Below are 19,646 nucleotides of genomic sequence, written 5' to 3' on the forward strand. Positions count from 1 at the left end.
CACTGTCACTGGACTTTCCTTCTGGGAAAGCCTAGTCACTGACCTGGCCAGATTCCCTGTCCTCCCCAAAATCCTGGGGAGAAACGGGCAGAGTTCTGCGCCCTGCGCCCTCTTTCGCGTCCCTAATGCGCTCCCAACGCGCCCTACAGCCCTGGTCGGGCACAGCCCTGGTCGGGCTCATACCACTGGGGCCTCTGCCGAGGAAGAGCCCCGGAAGCCTAGGGCCAGGCCTATTGCACAGGCATCTTAGACCAGGCCATTCCGGGATTGCTGTGTTTCACGTCCTGCCCTTCAACACTCCTGGGAGGGCTTTCCCTGAGAACCCTCATGTCTCTGCCCTCCCAGGAGGCTGTGGTTCTATGCAAAATAGGGGGTGCACCACGGGCCGTCCCCTTTCCTCTCTCTCGCCAATATCTTTCACCAAAACTGAGCCCTGCAGGTAAATGTATCTATCTGGCTGAGGGGCCAGGGAGGGCCTTTGCCTGCAGTCTTACAAGCCAGAGTTCAGAGAAGGCAGCAGCTCTGGGACCGGGACTCTGCTCAAAGACATATCTAACATGCCACAGTGGAGCTGAGATGGGCAAGACACGTGTCTCACAGGCTGGCAGCACACCAAGACAGTGGCAGGAAACTATGCTAACAAGGAAAGAGAAAAGTCACGTGTCTCGTGGCCTTCCCACCATTAGACAGTAGTCTGCGCAAGAAAACATCCAACAGTGACAGGACAACCAAGCAAATGACAAACGCCGTGCTGAATAAAGTCATCTTACATGACATTTCGTACAAAGGCCCAGATCATGGGGATGATCGCGCAGCAGAAGCAGCAAGTATCAGAGCCACCGAACCTGGGGTGAGTTACACGAGGAGAAAGGGCGACATGGGGACAGGGGCTATGGGCTCAGGGAACAGCTACCACAATGCAACCTCGGGTGTGGGGATGCCACTCATTGCGGGTACTGCCCTGGGATTTCCTTTTAGAAAGAATCGCTGGTTAAAGTGTAGTGCACAAAAAACCCAACTCCTCGATTACACTATTAGATAACATCCTTTAACTGCCCCACCCACCCTGTGTGAGTCTCACCCACTTCCCGCCTGCTCCCTCTAGTCTGAGAGTTGTATCTCCACAAAAAACACACAGTGGGGCTCAATGAGCTGCTCATGTCTGACATCGACACCTAAGCAGTGCTGGATTCACAACCTGAAAGCCTGCAAAGGAAAGTGTGCCCAGCAGAAGATAAGCTGCCTGGCAACTCAGAACCTTCTTCTAAGAGAAGTAAGACATGTCACAATGGAGTCTAAGCCTACCTGTCTTATGCCAGGACCTTAGAGCTGCAGGCAGGAGCACAAAGGTAAAAACATATATTGAGTCCCAACACGCTTACTGCGGTGGTTGGTCTCTGTGGCGCAATCGGTTAGCGCGTTCGGCTGTTAACCGAAAGGTTGGTGGTTCAAGCCCACCCAGGGACGTATGCTTTTGCCTACATCAAGTCCTGAATTAAAACACAGCTGTCTGGCTTTGCTCTTAGAGCTCTCGCTTTGCCTGCGTGACATGCTCTATCTCAACATTTCTATCTTCTCTCATCTCTTCACCTCTAGTCATTTCCACCAATAGGACTGGAAACGGGCCACCAAGCCTTCTACTTTAACCCCAGGCGTACTGAGGGCCAATAAAAGGCACAGAAGTATTTCTTGATCCGGGGCTGAGAACTGCATGCACAGGGACCTCGTGGGGCAACGGTAGCGCGTCTGACTCCAGATCAGAAGGTTGCGTGTTCAAATCACGTCGGGGTCACTCTTTGACATTTTTTTCCCCACCAAGTCTATATCTCTGACTTCTAAAGCAAAGCCAAAAGAAGGGCGCTTTGCATTGGCCTGGAATCGAACCCGGGCCTCCCGCGTGGCAGGCGAGAATTCTACCACTGAACCACCAATGCTTCACTTACATAGGATGACCAGAGAGCCCTGCCGTAGACAGTAGTGATGAGGCCCATGCATTCGCATGGGACACCTATAAACAAAGTTTGCATGGCAAGCCTTGGACTGCCAAACGTTCACATGCTGATGGCAGGAATCAGATGCAGGAGACTGAAACTATGAATGTTTCTGCTTTTGCTAAGGACAGTGGTTTGGGGCCAGTGTTGTGCTTGACAGAGCACGACATCAGCCTGCTCTCTGGCTGCTCCCGGGAGAAGTGGCTGACAGAAAGCACCCTCCAGACCACCAGCAATCTTGTGTTTCACAACATGCCACTGTCACTGGACTTTCCTTCTGGGAAAGCCTAGTCACTGACCTGGCCAGATTCCCTGTCCTCCCCAAAATCCTGGGGAGAAACGGGCAGAGTTCTGCGCCCTGCGCCCTCTTTCGCGTCCCTAATGAGCTCCCAACGCGCCCTACAGCCCTGGTCGGGCACAGCCCTGGTCGGGCTCATACCACTGGGGCCTCTGCCGAGGAAGAGCCCCGGAAGCCTAGGGCCAGGCCTATTGCACAGGCATCTTAGACCAGGCCATTCCGGGATTGCTGTGTTTCACGTCCTGCCCTTCAACACTCCTGGGAGGGCTTTCCCTGAGAACCCTCATGTCTCTGCCCTCCCAGGAGGCTGTGGTTCTATGCAAAATAGGGGGTGCACCACGGGCCGTCCCCTTTCCTCTCTCTCGCCAATATCTTTCACCAAAACTGAGCCCTGCAGGTAAATGTATCTACCTGGCTGAGGGGCCAGGGAGGGCCTTTGCCTGCAGTCTTACAAGCCAGAGTGCAGAGAAGGCAGCAGCTCTGGGACCGGGACTCTGCTCAAAGACATATCTAACATGCCACAGTGGAGCTGAGATGGGCAAGACACGTGTCTCACAGGCTGGCAGCACACCAAGACAGTGGCAGGAAACTATGCTAACAAGGAAAGAGAAAAGTCACGTGTCTCGTGGCCTTCCCACCATTAGACAGTAGTCTGCGCAAGAAAACATCCAACAGTGACAGGACAACCAAGCAAATGACAAACGCCGTGCTGAATAAAGTCATCTTACATGACATTTCGTACAAAGGCCCAGATCATGGGGATGATCGCGCAGCAGAAGCAGCAAGTATCAGAGCCACCGAACCTGGGGTGAGTTACACGAGGAGAAAGGGCGACATGGGGACAGGGGCTATGGGCTCAGGGAACAGCTACCACAATGCAACCTCGGGTGTGGGGATGCCACTCATTGCGGGTACTGCCCTGGGATTTCCTTTTAGAAAGAATCGCTGGTTAAAGTGTAGTGCACAAAAAACCCAACTCCTCGATTACACTATTAGATAACATCCTTTAACTGCCCCACCCACCCTGTGTGAGTCTCACCCACTTCCCGCCTGCTCCCTCTAGTCTGAGAGTTGTATCTCCACAAAAAACACACAGTGGGGCTCAATGAGCTGCTCATGTCTGACATGGACACCTAAGCAGTGCTGGATTCACAACCTGAAAGCCTGCAAAGGAAAGTGTGCCCGGCAGAAGATAAGCTGCCTGGCAACTCAGAACCTTCTTCTAAGAGAAGTAAGACATGTCACAATGGAGTCTAAGCCTACCTGTCTTATGCCAGGACCTTAGAGCTGCAGGCAGGAGCACAAAGGTAAAAACGTATATTGAGTCGCAACACGCTCACTGCGGTGGTTGGTCTCTGTGGCGCAATCGGTTAGCGCGTTCGGCTGTTAACCGAAAGGTTGGTGGTTCAAGCCCACCCAGGGACGTATGCTTTTGCCTACATCAAGTCCTGAATTAAAACACAGCTGTCTGGCTTTGCTCTTAGAGCTCTCGCTTTGCCTGCGTGACATGCTCTATCTCAACATTTCTATCTTCTCTCATCTCTTCACCTCTAGTCATTTCCACCAATAGGACTGGAAACGGGCCACCAAGCCTTCTACTTTAACCACAGGCGTACTGAGGGCCAATAAAAGGCACAGAAGCATTTCTTGATCCGGGGCTGAGAAGTGCATGCACAGGGACCTCGTGGCGCAACGGTAGCGCGTCTGACTCCAGATCAGAAGGTTGCGTGTTCATATCACGTCGGGGTCACTCTTTGACATTTTTTTCCCCACCAAGTCTATATCTCTGACTTCTAAAGCAAAGCCAAAAGAAGGGCGCTTTGCATTGGCCGGGAATCGAACCCGGGCCTCCCGCGTGGCAGGCGAGAATTCTACCACTGAACCACCAATGCTTCACTTACATAGGCTGAGCAGAGAGCCCTGCCGTAGACAGTAGTGATGAGGCCCATGCATTCGCATGGGACACCTATGAACAAAGTTTGCATGGCAAGCCTTGGACTGCCAAACGTTCACATGCTGATGGCAGGAATCAGATGCAGGAGACTGAAACTATGAATGTTTCTGCTTTTGCTAAGGACAGTGGTTTGGGGCCAGTGTTGTGCTTGACAGAGCACGACATCAGCCTGCTCTCTGGCTGCTCCCGGGAGAAGTGGCTGACAGAAAGCACCCTCCAGACCACCAGCAATCTTGTGTTTCACAACATGCCACTGTCACTGGACTTTCCTTCTGGGAAAGCCTAGTCACTGACCTGGCCAGATTCCCTGTCCTCCCCAAAATCCTGGGGAGAAACGGGCAGAGTTCTGCGCCCTGCGCCCTCTTTCGTGTCCCTAACGCGCTCCCAATGCGCCCTACAGCCCTGGTCGGGCACAGCCCTGGTCGGGCTCATACCACTGGGGCCTCTGCCGAGGAAGAGCCCCGGAAGCCTAGGGCCAGGCCTATTGCACAGGCATCTTAGACCAGGCCATTCCGGGATTGCTGTGTTTCACGTCCTGCCCTTCAACACTCCTGGGAGGGCTTTCCCTGAGAACCCTCATGTCTCTCCCCTCCCAGGAGGCTGTGGTTCTATGCAAAATAGGGGGTGCACCACGGGCCGTCCCCTTTCCTCTCTCTCGCCAATATCTTTCACCAAAGCTGAGCCCTGCAGGTAAATGTATCTATCTGGCTGAGGGGCCAGGGAGGGCCTTTGCCTGCAGTCTTACAAGCCAGAGTGCAGAGAAGGCAGCAGCTCTGGGACCGGGACTCTGCTCAAAGACATATCTAACATGCCACAGTGGAGCTGAGATGGGCAAGACACGTGTCTCACAGGCTGGCAGCACACCAAGACAGTGGCAGGAAACTATGCTAACAAGGAAAGAGAAAAGTCACGTGTCTCGTGGCCTTCCCACCATTAGACAGTAGTCTGCGCAAGAAAACATCCAACAGTGACAGGACAACCAAGCAAATGACAAACGCCGTGCTGAATAAAGTCATCTTACATGACATTTCGTACAAAGGCCCAGATCATGGGGATGATCGCGCAGAAGCAGCAAGTATCAGAGCCACCGAACCTGAGGTGAGTTACACGAGGAGAAAGGGCGACATGGGGACAGGGGCTAGGGGCTCAGGGAACAGCTACCACAATGCAACCTCGGGTGTGGGGATGCCACTCATTGCGGGTACTGCCCTGGGATTTCCTTTTAGAAAGAATCGCTGGTTAAAGTGTAGTGCACAAAAAACCCAACTCCTCGATTACACTATTAGATAACATCCTTTAACTGCCCCACCCACCCTGTGTGAGTCTCACCCACTTCCCGCCTGCTCCCTCTAGTCTGAGAGTTGTATCTCCACAAAAAACACACAGTGGGGCTCAATGAGCTGCTCATGTCTGACATGGACACCTAAGCAGTGCTGGATTCACAACCTGAAAGCCTGCAAAGGAAAGTGTGCCCGGCAGAAGATAAGCTGCCTGGCAACTCAGAACCTTCTTCTAAGAGAAGTAAGACATGTCACAATGGAGTCTAAGCCTACCTGTCTTATGCCAGGACCTTAGAGCTGCAGGCAGGAGCACAAAGGTAAAAACATATATTCAGTCCCAACACGCTCACTGCGGTGGTTGGTCTCTGTGGGGCAATCGGTTAGCAGGTTCAGCTGTTAACCGAAAGGTTGGTGGTTCAAGCCCACCCAGGGACGTATGCTTTTGCCTACATCAAGTCCTGAATTAAAACACAGCTGTCTGGCTTTGCTCTTAGAGCTCTCGCTTTGCCTGCGTGACATGCTCTATCTCAACATTTCTATCTTCTCTCATCTCTTCACCTCTAGTCATTTCCACCAATAGGATTGGAAACGGGCCACCAAGCCTTCTACTTTAACCACAGGCGTACTGAGGGCCAATAAAAGGCACAGAAGCATTTCTTGATCCGGGGCTGAGAACTGCATGCACAGGGACCTCGTGGCGCAACGGTAGCGCGTCTGACTCCAGATCAGAAGGTTGCGTGTTCAAATCACGTCGGGGTCACTCTTTGACATTTTTTTGCCCACCAAGTCTATATCTCTGACTTCTAAAGCAAAGCCAAAAGAAGGGCGCTTTGCATTGGCCGGGAATCGAACCCGGGCCTCCCGCGTGGCAGGCGAGAATTCTACCACTGAACCACCAAAGCTTCACTTACATAGGCTGAGCAGAGAGCCCTGCCGTAGACAGTAGTGATGAGGCCCATGCATTCGCATGGGACACCTATGAACAAAGTTTGCATGGCAAGCCTTGGACTGCCAAACGTTCACATGCTGATGGCAGGAATCAGATGCAGGAGACTGAAACTATGAATGTTTCTGCTTTTGCTAAGGACAGTGGTTTGGGGCCAGTGTTGTGCTTGACAGAGCACATCAGCCTGCTCTCTGGCTGCTCCCGGTAGAAGTGGCTGACAGAAAGCACCCTCCAGACCACCAGCAATCTTGTGTTTCACAACATGCCACTGTCACTGGACTTTCCTTCTGGGAAAGCCTAGTCACTGACCTGGCCAGATTCCCTGTCCTCCCCAAAATCCTGGGGAGAAACGGGCAGAGTTCTGCGCCCTGCGCCCTCTTTCGTGTCCCTAACGCGCTCCCAATGCGCCCTACAGCCCTGGTCGGGCACAGCCCTGGTCGGGCTCATACCACTGGGGCCTCTGCCGAGGAAGAGCCCCGGAAGCCTAGGGCCAGGCCTATTGCACAGGCATCTTAGACCAGGCCATTCCGGGATTGCTGTGTTTCACGTCCTGCCCTTCAACACTCCTGGGAGGGCTTTCCCTGAGAACCCTCATGTCTCTCCCCTCCCAGGAGGCTGTGGTTCTATGCAAAATAGGGGGTGCACCACGGGCCGTCCCCTTTCCTCTCTCTCGCCAATATCTTTCACCAAAGCTGAGCCCTGCAGGTAAATGTATCTATCTGGCTGAGGGGCCAGGGAGGGCCTTTGCCTGCAGTCTTACAAGCCAGAGTGCAGAGAAGGCAGCAGCTCTGGGACCGGGACTCTGCTCAAAGACATATCTAACATGCCACAGTGGAGCTGAGATGGGCAAGACACGTGTCTCACAGGCTGGCAGCACACCAAGACAGTGGCAGGAAACTATGCTAACAAGGAAAGAGAAAAGTCACGTGTCTCGTGGCCTTCCCACCATTAGACAGTAGTCTGCGCAAGAAAACATCCAACAGTGACAGGACAACCAAGCAAATAACAAACGCCGTGCTGAATAAAGTCATCTTACATGACATTTCGTACAAAGGCCCAGATCATGGGGATGATCGCGCAGAAGCAGCAAGTATCAGAGCCACCGAACCTGAGGTGAGTTACACGAGGAGAAAGGGCGACATGGGGACAGGGGCTAGGGGCTCAGGGAACAGCTACCACAATGCAACCTCGGGTGTGGGGATGCCACTCATTGCGGGTACTGCCCTGGGATTTCCTTTTAGAAAGAATCGCTGGTTAAAGTGTAGTGCACAAAAAACCCAACTCCTCGATTACACTATTAGATAACATCCTTTAACTGCCCCACCCACCCTGTGTGAGTCTCACCCACTTCCCGCCTGCTCCCTCTAGTCTGAGAGTTGTATCTCCACAAAAAACACACAGTGGGGCTCAATGAGCTGCTCATGTCTGACAGTGACACCTAAGCAGTGCTGGATTCACAACCTGAAAGCCTGCAAAGGAAAGTGTGCCCAGCAGAAGATAAGCTGCCTGGCAACTCAGAACCTTCTTCTAAGAGAAGTAAGACATGTCACAATGGAGTCTAAGCCTACCTGTCTTATGCCAGGACCTTAGAGCTGCAGGCAGGAGCACAAAGGTAAAAACATATATTGAGTCCCAACACGCTCACTGCGGTGGTTGGTCTCTGTGGCGCAATCGGTTAGCGCGTTCGGCTGTTAACCGAAAGGTTGGTGGTTCAAGCCCACCCAGGGACGTATGCTTTTGCCTACATCAAGTCCTGAATTAAAACACAGCTGTCTGGCTTTGCTCTTAGAGCTCTCGCTTTGCCTGCGTGACATGCTCTATCTCAACATTTCTATCTTCTCTCATCTCTTCACCTCTAGTCATTTCCACCAATAGGACTGGAAACGGGCCACCAAGCCTTCTACTTTAACCACAGGCGTACTGAGGGCCAATAAAAGGCACAGAAGCATTTCTTGATCCGGGGCTGAGAACTGCATGCACAGGGACCTCGTGGCGCAACGGTAGCGCGTCTGACTCCAGATCAGAAGGTTGCGTGTTCAAATCACGTCGGGGTCACTCTTTGACATTTTTTTGCCCACCAAGTCTATATCTCTGACTTCTAAAGCAAAGCCAAAAGAAGGGCGCTTTGCATTGGCCGGGAATCGAACCCGGGCCTCCCGCGTGGCAGGCGAGAATTCTACCACTGAATCACCAATGCTTCACTTACATAGGCTGAGCAGAGAGCCCTGCCGTAGACAGTAGTGATGAGGCCCATGCATTCGCATGGGACACCTATGAACAAAGTTTGCATGGCAAGCCTTGGACTGCCAAACGTTCACATGCTGATGGCAGGAATCAGATGCAGGAGACTGAAACTATGAATGTTTCTGCTTTTGCTAAGGACAGTGGTTTGGGGCCAGTGTTGTGCTTGACAGAGCACGACATCAGCCTGCTCTCTGGCTGCTCCCGGGAGAAGTGGCTGACAGAAAGCACCCTCCAGACCACCAGCAATCTTGTGTTTCACAACATGCCACTGTCACTGGACTTTCCTTCTGGGAAAGCCTAGTCACTGACCTGGCCAGATTCCCTGTCCTCCCCAAAATCCTGGGGAGAAACGGGCAGAGTTCTGCGCCCTGCGCCCTCTTTCGCGTCCCTAACGCGCTCCCAATGCGCCCTACAGCCCTGGTCGGGCACAGCCCTGGTCGGGCTCATACCACTGGGGCCTCTGCCGAGGAAGAGCCCCGGAAGCCTAGGGCCAGGCCTATTGCACAGGCATCTTAGACCAGGCCATTCCGGGATTGCTGTGTTTCACGTCCTGCCCTTCAACACTCCTGGGAGGGCTTTCCCTGAGAACCCTCATGTCTCTCCCCTCCCAGGAGGCTGTAGTTCTATGCAAAATAGGGGGTGCACCACGGGCCGTCCCCTTTCCTCTCTCTCGCCAATATCTTTCACCAAAGCTGAGCCCTGCAGGTAAATGTATCTATCTGGCTGAGGGGCCAGGGAGGGCCTTTGCCTGCAGTCTTACAAGCCAGAGTGCAGAGAAGGCAGCAGCTCTGGGACCGGGACTCTGCTCAAAGACATATCTAACATGCCACAGTGGAGCTGAGATGGGCAAGACACGTGTCTCACAGGCTGGCAGCACACCAAGACAGTGGCAGGAAACTATGCTAACAAGGAAAGAGAAAAGTCACGTGTCTCGTGGCCTTCCCACCATTAGACAGTAGTCTGCGCAAGAAAACATCCAACAGTGACAGGACAACCAAGCAAATGACAAACGCCGTGCTGAATAAAGTCATCTTACATGACATTTCGTACAAAGGCCCAGATCATGGGGATGATCGCGCAGAAGCAGCAAGTATCAGAGCCAGCGAACCTGAGGTGAGTTACACGAGGAGAAAGGGCGACATGGGGACAGGGGCTAGGGGCTCAGGGAACAGCTACCACAATGCAACCTCGGGTGTGGGGATGCCACTCATTGCGGGTACTGCCCTGGGATTTCCTTTTAGAAAGAATCGCTGGTTAAAGTGTAGTGCACAAAAAACCCAACTCCTCGATTACACTATTAGATAACATCCTTTAACTGCCCCACCCACCCTGTGTGAGTCTCACCCACTTCCCGCCTGCTCCCTCTAGTCTGAGAGTTGTATCTCCACAAAAAACACACAGTGGGGCTCAATGAGCTGCTCATGTCTGACATGGACACCTAAGCAGTGCTGGATTCACAACCTGAAAGCCTGCAAAGGAAAGTGTGCCCGGCAGAAGATATGCTGCCTGGCAACTCAGAACCTTCTTCTAAGAGAAGTAAGACATGTCACAATGGAGTCTAAGCCTACCTGTCTTATGCCAGGACCTTAGAGCTGCAGGCAGGAGCACAAAGGTAAAAACATATATTGAGTCCCAACACGCTCACTGCGGTGGTTGGTCTCTGTGGCGCAATCGGTTAGCGCGTTCGGCTGTTAACCGAAAGGTTGGTGGTTCAAGCCCACCCAGGGACGTATGCTTTTGCCTACATCAAGTCCTGAATTAAAACACAGCTGTCTGGCTTTGCTCTTAGAGCTCTCGCTTTGCCTGCGTGACATGCTCTATCTCAACATTTCTATCTTCTCTCATCTCTTCACCTCTAGTCATTTCCACCAATAGGACTGGAAACGGGCCACCAAGCCTTCTACTTTAACCACAGGCGTACTGAGGGCCAATAAAAGGCACAGAAGCATTTCTTGATCCGGGGCTGAGAACTGCATGCACAGGGACCTCGTGGCGAAACGGTAGTGCGTCTGACTCCAGATCAGAAGATTGCGTGTTCAAATCACGTCGGGGTCACTCTTTGACATTTTTTTCCCCACCAAGTCTATATCTCTGACTTCTAAAGCAAAGCCTAAAGAAGGGCGCTTTGCATTGGCCGGGAATCGAACCCGGGCCTCCCGCGTGGCAGGCGAGAATTCTACCACTGAACCACCAATGCTTCACTTACATAAGCTGAGCAGAGAGCCCTGCCGTAGACAGTAGTGATGAGGCCCATGCATTCGCATGGGACACCTATGAACAAAGTTTGCATGGCAAGCCTTGGACTGCCAAACGTTCACATGCTGATGGCAGGAATCAGATGCAGGAGACTGAAACTATGAATGTTTCTGCTTTTGCTAAGGACAGTGGTTTGGGGCCAGTGTTGTGCTTGACAGAGCACGACATCAGCCTGCTCTCTGGCTGCTCCCGGGAGAAGTGGCTGACAGAAAGCACCCTCCAGACCACCAGCAATCTTGTGTTTCACAACATGCCACTGTCACTGGACTTTCCTTCTGGGAAAGCCTAGTCACTGACCTGGCCAGATTCCCTGTCCTCCCCAAAATCCTGGGGAGAAACGGGCAGAGTTCTGCGCCCTGCGCCCTCTTTCGCGTCCCTAATGCGCTCCCAACGCGCCCTACAGCCCTGGTCGGGCACAGCCCTGGTCGGGCTCATACCACTGGGGCCTCTGCCGAGGAAGAGCCCCGGAAGCCTAGGGCCAGGCCTATTGCACAGGCATCTTAGACCAGGCCATTCCGGGATTGCTGTGTTTCACGTCCTGCCCTTCAACACTCCTGGGAGGGCTTTCCCTGAGAACCCTCATGTCTCTGCCCTCCCAGGAGGCTGTGGTTCTATGCAAAATAGGGGGTGCACCACGGGCCGTCCCCTTTCCTCTCTCTCGCCAATATCTTTCACCAAAACTGAGCCCTGCAGGTAAATGTATCTATCTGGCTGAGGGGCCAGGGAGGGCCTTTGCCTGCAGTCTTACAAGCCAGAGTTCAGAGAAGGCAGCAGCTCTGGGACCGGGACTCTGCTCAAAGACATATCTAACATGCCACAGTGGAGCTGAGATGGGCAAGACACGTGTCTCACAGGCTGGCAGCACACCAAGACAGTGGCAGGAAACTATGCTAACAAGGAAAGAGAAAAGTCACGTGTCTCGTGGCCTTCCCACCATTAGACAGTAGTCTGCGCAAGAAAACATCCAACAGTGACAGGACAACCAAGCAAATGACAAACGCCGTGCTGAATAAAGTCATCTTACATGACATTTCGTACAAAGGCCCAGATCATGGGGATGATCGCGCAGCAGAAGCAGCAAGTATCAGAGCCACCGAACCTGGGGTGAGTTACACGAGGAGAAAGGGCGACATGGGGACAGGGGCTATGGGCTCAGGGAACAGCTACCACAATGCAACCTCGGGTGTGGGGATGCCACTCATTGCGGGTACTGCCCTGGGATTTCCTTTTAGAAAGAATCGCTGGTTAAAGTGTAGTGCACAAAAAACCCAACTCCTCGATTACACTATTAGATAACATCCTTTAACTGCCCCACCCACCCTGTGTGAGTCTCACCCACTTCCCGCCTGCTCCCTCTAGTCTGAGAGTTGTATCTCCACAAAAAACACACAGTGGGGCTCAATGAGCTGCTCATGTCTGACATCGACACCTAAGCAGTGCTGGATTCACAACCTGAAAGCCTGCAAAGGAAAGTGTGCCCAGCAGAAGATAAGCTGCCTGGCAACTCAGAACCTTCTTCTAAGAGAAGTAAGACATGTCACAATGGAGTCTAAGCCTACCTGTCTTATGCCAGGACCTTAGAGCTGCAGGCAGGAGCACAAAGGTAAAAACATATATTGAGTCCCAACACGCTTACTGCGGTGGTTGGTCTCTGTGGCGCAATCGGTTAGCGCGTTCGGCTGTTAACCGAAAGGTTGGTGGTTCAAGCCCACCTAGGGACGTATGCTTTTGCCTACATCAAGTCCTGAATTAAAACACAGCTGTCTGGCTTTGCTCTTAGAGCTCTCGCTTTGCCTGCGTGACATGCTCTATCTCAACATTTCTATCTTCTCTCATCTCTTCACCTCTAGTCATTTCCACCAATAGGACTGGAAACGGGCCACCAAGCCTTCTACTTTAACCCCAGGCGTACTGAGGGCCAATAAAAGGCACAGAAGTATTTCTTGATCCGGGGCTGAGAACTGCATGCACAGGGACCTCGTGGGGCAACGGTAGCGCGTCTGACTCCAGATCAGAAGGTTGCGTGTTCAAATCACGTCGGGGTCACTCTTTGACATTTTTTTCCCCACCAAGTCTATATCTCTGACTTCTAAAGCAAAGCCAAAAGAAGGGCGCTTTGCATTGGCCTGGAATCGAACCCGGGCCTCCCGCGTGGCAGGCGAGAATTCTACCACTGAACCACCAATGCTTCACTTACATAGGATGACCAGAGAGCCCTGCCGTAGACAGTAGTGATGAGGCCCATGCATTCGCATGGGACACCTATAAACAAAGTTTGCATGGCAAGCCTTGGACTGCCAAACGTTCACATGCTGATGGCAGGAATCAGATGCAGGAGACTGAAACTATGAATGTTTCTGCTTTTGCTAAGGACAGTGGTTTGGGGCCAGTGTTGTGCTTGACAGAGCACGACATCAGCCTGCTCTCTGGCTGCTCCCGGGAGAAGTGGCTGACAGAAAGCACCCTCCAGACCACCAGCAATCTTGTGTTTCACAACATGCCACTGTCACTGGACTTTCCTTCTGGGAAAGCCTAGTCACTGACCTGGCCAGATTCCCTGTCCTCCCCAAAATCCTGGGGAGAAACGGGCAGAGTTCTGCGCCCTGCGCCCTCTTTCGCGTCCCTAATGAGCTCCCAACGCGCCCTACAGCCCTGGTCGGGCACAGCCCTGGTCGGGCTCATACCACTGGGGCCTCTGCCGAGGAAGAGCCCCGGAAGCCTAGGGCCAGGCCTATTGCACAGGCATCTTAGACCAGGCCATTCCGGGATTGCTGTGTTTCACGTCCTGCCCTTCAACACTCCTGGGAGGGCTTTCCCTGAGAACCCTCATGTCTCTGCCCTCCCAGGAGGCTGTGGTTCTATGCAAAATAGGGGGTGCACCACGGGCCGTCCCCTTTCCTCTCTCTCGCCAATATCTTTCACCAAAACTGAGCCCTGCAGGTAAATGTATCTACCTGGCTGAGGGGCCAGGGAGGGCCTTTGCCTGCAGTCTTACAAGCCAGAGTGCAGAGAAGGCAGCAGCTCTGGGACCGGGACTCTGCTCAAAGACATATCTAACATGCCACAGTGGAGCTGAGATGGGCAAGACACGTGTCTCACAGGCTGGCAGCACACCAAGACAGTGGCAGGAAACTATGCTAACAAGGAAAGAGAAAAGTCACGTGTCTCGTGGCCTTCCCACCATTAGACAGTAGTCTGCGCAAGAAAACATCCAACAGTGACAGGACAACCAAGCAAATGACAAACGCCGTGCTGAATAAAGTCATCTTACATGACATTTCGTACAAAGGCCCAGATCATGGGGATGATCGCGCAGCAGAAGCAGCAAGTATCAGAGCCACCGAACCTGGGGTGAGTTACACGAGGAGAAAGGGCGACATGGGGACAGGGGCTATGGGCTCAGGGAACAGCTACCACAATGCAACCTCGGGTGTGGGGATGCCACTCATTGCGGGTACTGCCCTGGGATTTCCTTTTAGAAAGAATCGCTGGTTAAAGTGTAGTGCACAAAAAACCCAACTCCTCGATTACACTATTAGATAACATCCTTTAACTGCCCCACCCACCCTGTGTGAGTCTCACCCACTTCCCGCCTGCTCCCTCTAGTCTGAGAGTTGTATCTCCACAAAAAACACACAGTGGGGCTCAATGAGCTGCTCATGTCTGACATGGACACCTAAGCAGTGCTGGATTCACAACCTGAAAGCCTGCAAAGGAAAGTGTGCCCGGCAGAAGATAAGCTGCCTGGCAACTCAGAACCTTCTTCTAAGAGAAGTAAGACATGTCACAATGGAGTCTAAGCCTACCTGTCTTATGCCAGGACCTTAGAGCTGCAGGCAGGAGCACAAAGGTAAAAACGTATATTGAGTCGCAACACGCTCACTGCGGTGGTTGGTCTCTGTGGCGCAATCGGTTAGCGCGTTCGGCTGTTAACCGAAAGGTTGGTGGTTCAAGCCCACCCAGGGACGTATGCTTTTGCCTACATCAAGTCCTGAATTAAAACACAGCTGTCTGGCTTTGCTCTTAGAGCTCTCGCTTTGCCTGCGTGACATGCTCTATCTCAACATTTCTATCTTCTCTCATCTCTTCACCTCTAGTCATTTCCACCAATAGGACTGGAAACGGGCCACCAAGCCTTCTACTTTAACCACAGGCGTACTGAGGGCCAATAAAAGGCACAGAAGCATTTCTTGATCCGGGGCTGAGAAGTGCATGCACAGGGACCTCGTGGCGCAACGGTAGCGCGTCTGACTCCAGATCAGAAGGTTGCGTGTTCATATCACGTCGGGGTCACTCTTTGACATTTTTTTCCCCACCAAGTCTATATCTCTGACTTCTAAAGCAAAGCCAAAAGAAGGGCGCTTTGCATTGGCCGGGAATCGAACCCGGGCCTCCCGCGTGGCAGGCGAGAATTCTACCACTGAACCACCAATGCTTCACTTACATAGGCTGAGCAGAGAGCCCTGCCGTAGACAGTAGTGATGAGGCCCATGCATTCGCATGGGACACCTATGAACAAAGTTTGCATGGCAAGCCTTGGACTGCCAAACGTTCACATGCTGATGGCAGGAATCAGATGCAGGAGACTGAAACTATGAATGTTTCTGCTTTTGCTAAGGACAGTGGTTTGGGGCCAGTGTTGTGCTTGACAGAGCACGACATCAGCCTGCTCTCTGGCTGCTCCCGGGAGAAGTGGCTGACAGAAAGCACCCTCCAGACCACCAGCAATCTTGTGTTTCACAACATGCCACTGTCACTGGACTTTCCTTCTGGGAAAGCCTAGTCACTGACCTGGCCAGATTCCCTGTCCTCCCCAAAATCCTGGGGAGAAACGGGCAGAGTTCTGCGCCCTGCGCCCTCTTTCGTGTCCCTAACGCGCTCCCAATGCGCCCTACAGCCCTGGTCGGGCACAGCCCTGGTCGGGCTCATACCACTGGGGCCTCTGCCGAGGAAGAGCCCCGGAAGCCTAGGGCCAGGCCTATTGCACAGGCATCTTAGACCAGGCCATTCCGGGATTGCTGTGTTTCACGTCCTGCCCTTCAACACTCCTGGGAGGGCTTTCCCTGAGAACCCTCATGTCTCTCCCCTCCCAGGAGGCTGTGGTTCTATGCAAAATAGGGGGTGCACCACGGGCCGTCCCCTTTCCTCTCTCTCGCCAATATCTTTCACCAAAGCTGAGCCCTGCAGGTAAATGTATCTATCTGGCTGAGGGGCCAGGGAGGGCCTTTGCCTGCAGTCTTACAAGCCAGAGTGCAGAGAAGGCAGCAGCTCTGGGACCGGGACTCTGCTCAAAGACATATCTAACATGCCACAGTGGAGCTGAGATGGGCAAGACACGTGTCTCACAGGCTGGCAGCACACCAAGACAGTGGCAGGAAACTATGCTAACAAGGAAAGAGAAAAGTCACGTGTCTCGTGGCCTTCCCACCATTAGACAGTAGTCTGCGCAAGAAAACATCCAACAGTGACAGGACAACCAAGCAAATGACAAACGCCGTGCTGAATAAAGTCATCTTACATGACATTTCGTACAAAGGCCCAGATCATGGGGATGATCGCGCAGAAGCAGCAAGTATCAGAGCCACCGAACCTGAGGTGAGTTACACGAGGAGAAAGGGCGACATGGGGACAGGGGCTAGGGGCTCAGGGAACAGCTACCACAATGCAACCTCGGGTGTGGGGATGCCACTCATTGCGGGTACTGCCCTGGGATTTCCTTTTAGAAAGAATCGCTGGTTAAAGTGTAGTGCACAAAAAACCCAACTCCTCGATTACACTATTAGATAACATCCTTTAACTGCCCCACCCACCCTGTGTGAGTCTCACCCACTTCCCGCCTGCTCCCTCTAGTCTGAGAGTTGTATCTCCACAAAAAACACACAGTGGGGCTCAATGAGCTGCTCATGTCTGACATGGACACCTAAGCAGTGCTGGATTCACAACCTGAAAGCCTGCAAAGGAAAGTGTGCCCGGCAGAAGATAAGCTGCCTGGCAACTCAGAACCTTCTTCTAAGAGAAGTAAGACATGTCACAATGGAGTCTAAGCCTACCTGTCTTATGCCAGGACCTTAGAGCTGCAGGCAGGAGCACAAAGGTAAAAACATATATTCAGTCCCAACACGCTCACTGCGGTGGTTGGTCTCTGTGGGGCAATCGGTTAGCAGGTTCAGCTGTTAACCGAAAGGTTGGTGGTTCAAGCCCACCCAGGGACGTATGCTTTTGCCTACATCAAGTCCTGAATTAAAACACAGCTGTCTGGCTTTGCTCTTAGAGCTCTCGCTTTGCCTGCGTGACATGCTCTATCTCAACATTTCTATCTTCTCTCATCTCTTCACCTCTAGTCATTTCCACCAATAGGATTGGAAACGGGCCACCAAGCCTTCTACTTTAACCACAGGCGTACTGAGGGCCAATAAAAGGCACAGAAGCATTTCTTGATCCGGGGCTGAGAACTGCATGCACAGGGACCTCGTGGCGCAACGGTAGCGCGTCTGACTCCAGATCAGAAGGTTGCGTGTTCAAATCACGTCGGGGTCACTCTTTGACATTTTTTTGCCCACCAAGTCTATATCTCTGACTTCTAAAGCAAAGCCAAAAGAAGGGCGCTTTGCATTGGCCGGGAATCGAACCCGGGCCTCCCGCGTGGCAGGCGAGAATTCTACCACTGAACCACCAAAGCTTCACTTACATAGGCTGAGCAGAGAGCCCTGCCGTAGACAGTAGTGATGAGGCCCATGCATTCGCATGGGACACCTATGAACAAAGTTTGCATGGCAAGCCTTGGACTGCCAAACGTTCACATGCTGATGGCAGGAATCAGATGCAGGAGACTGAAACTATGAATGTTTCTGCTTTTGCTAAGGACAGTGGTTTGGGGCCAGTGTTGTGCTTGACAGAGCACATCAGCCTGCTCTCTGGCTGCTCCCGGTAGAAGTGGCTGACAGAAAGCACCCTCCAGACCACCAGCAATCTTGTGTTTCACAACATGCCACTGTCACTGGACTTTCCTTCTGGGAAAGCCTAGTCACTGACCTGGCCAGATTCCCTGTCCTCCCCAAAATCCTGGGGAGAAACGGGCAGAGTTCTGCGCCCTGCGCCCTCTTTCGTGTCCCTAACGCGCTCCCAATGCGCCCTACAGCCCTGGTCGGGCACAGCCCTGGTCGGGCTCATACCACTGGGGCCTCTGCCGAGGAAGAGCCCCGGAAGCCTAGGGCCAGGCCTATTGCACAGGCATCTTAGACCAGGCCATTCCGGGATTGCTGTGTTTCACGTCCTGCCCTTCAACACTCCTGGGAGGGCTTTCCCTGAGAACCCTCATGTCTCTCCCCTCCCAGGAGGCTGTGGTTCTATGCAAAATAGGGGGTGCACCACGGGCCGTCCCCTTTCCTCTCTCTCGCCAATATCTTTCACCAAAGCTGAGCCCTGCAGGTAAATGTATCTATCTGGCTGAGGGGCCAGGGAGGGCCTTTGCCTGCAGTCTTACAAGCCAGAGTGCAGAGAAGGCAGCAGCTCTGGGACCGGGACTCTGCTCAAAGACATATCTAACATGCCACAGTGGAGCTGAGATGGGCAAGACACGTGTCTCACAGGCTGGCAGCACACCAAGACAGTGGCAGGAAACTATGCTAACAAGGAAAGAGAAAAGTCACGTGTCTCGTGGCCTTCCCACCATTAGACAGTAGTCTGCGCAAGAAAACATCCAACAGTGACAGGACAACCAAGCAAATAACAAACGCCGTGCTGAATAAAGTCATCTTACATGACATTTCGTACAAAGGCCCAGATCATGGGGATGATCGCGCAGAAGCAGCAAGTATCAGAGCCACCGAACCTGAGGTGAGTTACACGAGGAGAAAGGGCGACATGGGGACAGGGGCTAGGGGCTCAGGGAACAGCTACCACAATGCAACCTCGGGTGTGGGGATGCCACTCATTGCGGGTACTGCCCTGGGATTTCCTTTTAGAAAGAATCGCTGGTTAAAGTGTAGTGCACAAAAAACCCAACTCCTCGATTACACTATTAGATAACATCCTTTAACTGCCCCACCCACCCTGTGTGAGTCTCACCCACTTCCCGCCTGCTCCCTCTAGTCTGAGAGTTGTATCTCCACAAAAAACACACAGTGGGGCTCAATGAGCTGCTCATGTCTGACAGTGACACCTAAGCAGTGCTGGATTCACAACCTGAAAGCCTGCAAAGGAAAGTGTGCCCAGCAGAAGATAAGCTGCCTGGCAACTCAGAACCTTCTTCTAAGAGAAGTAAGACATGTCACAATGGAGTCTAAGCCTACCTGTCTTATGCCAGGACCTTAGAGCTGCAGGCAGGAGCACAAAGGTAAAAACATATATTGAGTCCCAACACGCTCACTGCGGTGGTTGGTCTCTGTGGCGCAATCGGTTAGCGCGTTCGGCTGTTAACCGAAAGGTTGGTGGTTCAAGCCCACCCAGGGACGTATGCTTTTGCCTACATCAAGTCCTGAATTAAAACACAGCTGTCTGGCTTTGCTCTTAGAGCTCTCGCTTTGCCTGCGTGACATGCTCTATCTCAACATTTCTATCTTCTCTCATCTCTTCACCTCTAGTCATTTCCACCAATAGGACTGGAAACGGGCCACCAAGCCTTCTACTTTAACCACAGGCGTACTGAGGGCCAATAAAAGGCACAGAAGCATTTCTT

The 19,646-nt window shown here is 52.7% G+C and overlaps 12 non-coding genes across 12 annotated transcripts; 9 read left to right on the plus strand and 3 right to left on the minus strand.

The window, feature by feature from the left end:
* The first annotated feature begins 1,393 nt into the window (after nt 1–1,393).
* TRNAN-GUU (transfer RNA asparagine (anticodon GUU)) lies at nt 1,394–1,467 on the plus strand. Its single transcript has one exon. It is a non-coding gene; the product is annotated as a tRNA-Asn (tRNA).
* Nucleotides 1,468–3,640: 2,173 nt separating this feature from the next.
* TRNAN-GUU (transfer RNA asparagine (anticodon GUU)) lies at nt 3,641–3,714 on the plus strand. Its single transcript has one exon. It is a non-coding gene; the product is annotated as a tRNA-Asn (tRNA).
* A 396-nt stretch (nt 3,715–4,110) lies between these two features.
* Nucleotides 4,111–4,181, minus strand: TRNAG-GCC (transfer RNA glycine (anticodon GCC)). Its single transcript has one exon. It is a non-coding gene; the product is annotated as a tRNA-Gly (tRNA).
* A 2,030-nt stretch (nt 4,182–6,211) lies between these two features.
* TRNAW-CCA (transfer RNA tryptophan (anticodon CCA)) lies at nt 6,212–6,283 on the plus strand. Its single transcript has one exon. It is a non-coding gene; the product is annotated as a tRNA-Trp (tRNA).
* A 1,842-nt stretch (nt 6,284–8,125) lies between these two features.
* TRNAN-GUU (transfer RNA asparagine (anticodon GUU)) lies at nt 8,126–8,199 on the plus strand. Its single transcript has one exon. It is a non-coding gene; the product is annotated as a tRNA-Asn (tRNA).
* Nucleotides 8,200–8,452: 253 nt separating this feature from the next.
* On the plus strand, nt 8,453–8,524 carry TRNAW-CCA (transfer RNA tryptophan (anticodon CCA)). Its single transcript has one exon. It is a non-coding gene; the product is annotated as a tRNA-Trp (tRNA).
* Nucleotides 8,525–10,369: 1,845 nt separating this feature from the next.
* TRNAN-GUU (transfer RNA asparagine (anticodon GUU)) lies at nt 10,370–10,443 on the plus strand. Its single transcript has one exon. It is a non-coding gene; the product is annotated as a tRNA-Asn (tRNA).
* Nucleotides 10,444–10,839: 396 nt separating this feature from the next.
* TRNAG-GCC (transfer RNA glycine (anticodon GCC)) lies at nt 10,840–10,910 on the minus strand. Its single transcript has one exon. It is a non-coding gene; the product is annotated as a tRNA-Gly (tRNA).
* A 3,953-nt stretch (nt 10,911–14,863) lies between these two features.
* TRNAN-GUU (transfer RNA asparagine (anticodon GUU)) lies at nt 14,864–14,937 on the plus strand. The gene has a single exon. It is a non-coding gene; the product is annotated as a tRNA-Asn (tRNA).
* A 396-nt stretch (nt 14,938–15,333) lies between these two features.
* TRNAG-GCC (transfer RNA glycine (anticodon GCC)) lies at nt 15,334–15,404 on the minus strand. The gene has a single exon. It is a non-coding gene; the product is annotated as a tRNA-Gly (tRNA).
* Nucleotides 15,405–17,434: 2,030 nt separating this feature from the next.
* On the plus strand, nt 17,435–17,506 carry TRNAW-CCA (transfer RNA tryptophan (anticodon CCA)). Its single transcript has one exon. It is a non-coding gene; the product is annotated as a tRNA-Trp (tRNA).
* A 1,842-nt stretch (nt 17,507–19,348) lies between these two features.
* Nucleotides 19,349–19,422, plus strand: TRNAN-GUU (transfer RNA asparagine (anticodon GUU)). Its single transcript has one exon. It is a non-coding gene; the product is annotated as a tRNA-Asn (tRNA).
* The last annotated feature ends 224 nt before the right edge of the window (nt 19,423–19,646 follow it).

Source organism: Pleurodeles waltl, chromosome 4_1 (genome assembly GCF_031143425.1).
Source record: "Pleurodeles waltl isolate 20211129_DDA chromosome 4_1, aPleWal1.hap1.20221129, whole genome shotgun sequence".
Classification (NCBI taxonomy): Eukaryota; Metazoa; Chordata; class Amphibia; order Caudata; family Salamandridae; genus Pleurodeles; species Pleurodeles waltl.